The sequence below is a fragment of the Natator depressus genome, chromosome 13, assembly GCF_965152275.1.
Source record: "Natator depressus isolate rNatDep1 chromosome 13, rNatDep2.hap1, whole genome shotgun sequence".
NCBI classification, from domain to species: Eukaryota; Metazoa; Chordata; order Testudines; family Cheloniidae; genus Natator; species Natator depressus.
This window is the reverse complement of record NC_134246.1, coordinates 33,340,375-33,343,552: the sequence shown is the minus strand read 5'-3', so window position 1 is coordinate 33,343,552 and position 3,178 is coordinate 33,340,375.

Genomic DNA, 3,178 nt, shown 5'->3' with positions numbered 1-3,178 from the left:
CTCCCCTAGCTCTTATCACGCTATTGGGCCTTTGATACATAGAGGGGTTAGAAAAATGATAACCTAGTTTTGTGGGGGAGGAATCATTTTAATTTCTAAGTTCTAGGTTTTATGTTTTGTGAAAATGTTATTGAAAATGTTGTTGAAATAGTTAGCACCTTTTTTAACAGAAACCAATATTTTGGATAAATGGAACATTTTGATCATGTTTTTCACTGGTAAATTCTGATTTAAAAACCAGATAAAAATGAAAGAAAAGAAGAGGAGTAATGATGAGTTTTCTGTTCCAATCCATTCTAGTCACTGGAATCGGTCCAGTTTCATACAGATGTAACGGGGAACAGAATCATGTCACCAAATTTTTTCCAACATTTCCATTTTTTCCCCAAATTTTCCAATTTCCCCTGGGTGCAGGGTACCAATACGAACAGGAAGACTCAAATATTCATGATGTTAAGAGCCACATGTTGCAAATGCTCAAGTCTGACCCTCTTCATCCATCTGGCTGAGAAGAAGCAAGCGGAGTGACAAAGTGCTGGCTCCAGAGGGATTTGAACTGACATTGGTCTCTGCTGCTTGGCACGAGCTCCTGCAGTCTGGGGCATTGCATAACCCACGGTAGCCTTGTCAGGCTGTTTGTCCCCCTCTAGTGACTAGATCATGTATAAACTATGAGTCTTCTGCAGACTTTCAGCTGTTGGAGCTGGTTCTTCAGCACCGGCAGTATGGCATGTGCTTACAGATCTGACACTTGTGGGCTCAATCCAACTGGAGGTGGGATTGCGAACACAGAGCTTTCAGAGACACCCTGCGAGCAGAATTAAATCTGTTTGAAAAGCCAATGAATACAGATCCTGGATTGTTCTCAGGACCTTGGCATTTAATGTTATTTTAAACTGATCTCTAGGGTGGCCCCAGATCCTTTCCCTGCTGGATTAGCCCTCCCTGCATTCATCAAGGTAAAGCAGCAGATGAGTGTGAGCAGGAGAATATATCAAACAGTAAATGGAACAGGCATGAGACTTTGCACTGGGTATAAATAACTCAGGATTTAACTCCACTGAAGCTAATGGCCGCAGCTCTCCTTTCACTTTGGCTGTGATCTAGCATTCAATGAATTCTCTCCTGTTGAAGTTATTCCACTGAGGATAAATAAATAAAGAGCCCATGGGCCAGAGAGAGAGAGAGAGGCAGAGCAACCACAAAGAGAATGAGTCTGTCGCCTAGTGGTTAGAGGTGCTGGTGTGAATAAGGACAGCTGGAGTGAGGCCGGCTAGCCTGCTCTGGGACATAACAGGGGTCAAAGTTACATTTCAGCCATTGAGAGCAATCAGCTAATCCTATGTTTGTACAGCACCTAGTGCAATGGGGTTCTGGGCCATGACTGGGGATCTTTGCTGACTGCACAATGCAAATAATACATTATAATTTTAATATCAGCAGTAAAACTAGCAGGAGTTCTTTTGTCCCCATAGAATGTTTTTTGATTGAAATTTCAATTTATCATCCACAAAAAAATTGTTTTCTGCTGAAAACTAAAAAAAAAAAGTTTGAAAATCCAAAAAACTTTAGCTGAAAACTTACTTAACCCACTATCCATTGGTCCAAAACCTAATTTATGGACTTTTTTTTTTTTTTTAGGTTTTCCAATTTAAAAAAAAAATAAAAACCTTTTGAGGAAAGCCAACAATTTGTGTGAAATTGTCCCATAGTTAAAATCCCAAATTTCCTTCAGAAAAGTATTTCTCAGCATTGTTTTTGACCATCCCCAGTGATGAGATATCAGCAGGGAGAGCTCATGTGACTTAGAAAGTTGTCTGCATCAGGGCTGTTGTTTGTGCCATCTACACAAAAGACATAGAAATAACTCTGCAGACTCAGTCATTTAAATCTCTTTCACAAACCCTGTCAGGAGAGATACAGTCTTCTCCTGAAAAGGTACCAATATGAGCAAGCATCTCTACTTTATAAGGAGCATGTTCTTCCACATGAGATTGTGGCTTGTGCTCATACTAAGAAAAACCATATGGCATTAGACCAATGGTCCATCTAGCCCAGTATCATGTCTTCTGCCAGTGGCCAATGCCAGGTGCCCCAGAGGGAATGCACAGAACAGGGCAATTACCGAGTGATCCATCCCCTGCCATCCAGTCCCAGCTCCTGGGACGTTAGGCTCTTTAGTGAGAGAATCCATGTTGTGGAGAAAACACAGAGATAAATCTGAGCTCTGGGACCTGAATCCTGGTCATCCAGCCCTCGAAATAAGAGGTCATTACTTCAAGCTGCAAACACCCTGGTGTTTCAGGTCAGTGCTACTTCCCCTACGGCTTCTGCTTAGCACTGAAGTTGCTCCTTCCATCCAGAGTTACCAACAATTACTGGTTATTTTTTTTCTTTTAGATTTTTAATATGTCCCAGCCCCCACCTTATTTTGCATTAAGTAACATATTCTAATCTATATACAATTCTCGATGGATTCTTATGACGTGCTCATTGCTGCAGCATCTGTTAGAAGTCAAGGCTTGAGTGTGCATGACTGTCCAATTTGTGTAATCATTTACCTCTGTGTCAAGTGGTTGTAAAATGCTGCCTGCAGTTTGTGGGCATGGAGAAGTCTTGGGAGCTTTGCACAAGTGCAAATAACTAACCGCCCCCTTCATGCCTTGCTCCTGGCTCTCACAGTGACCTGGATCCATATATCTCCTCCTGCCTCTGGATAGATGGATGGGTATGGTAGGATGGATAGAGGGGTGTGTGGGGTTGGATAACTTGAATTTCCATGGCATTGATTCTCCTCTCACTTCATCTGATGAAAATTAGTAATTTAAGTGAAGATAATTGAGTCACAGTGGATGGCGGCGTAAAGCCAGACAGAGAGGGAAGTCAGGCATATTAAATTGCCAGAAAGGAGTATTATTTCACTCTGCTGCTGCCCTAGAGCTCTTAACTGAAAGAAGAATCCTCTCGCACTGAGATTACCTCTCCGGGGGAGGGAACTTCAGTCATTAGGAAAAGGCAGGTGTTAGTAATGAGAGATTTGATCATTAGAAACATAGATAGCTGGGTTTGTGATCACCAGGAGAACCGTATGGTGACTTGCCTGCCTGGCGCGAAGGTTGCGGATCTCTTGAGGCATCTAGATAGACTTATGTGTAGTGCTGGGGAGGAGCCAGTGGCC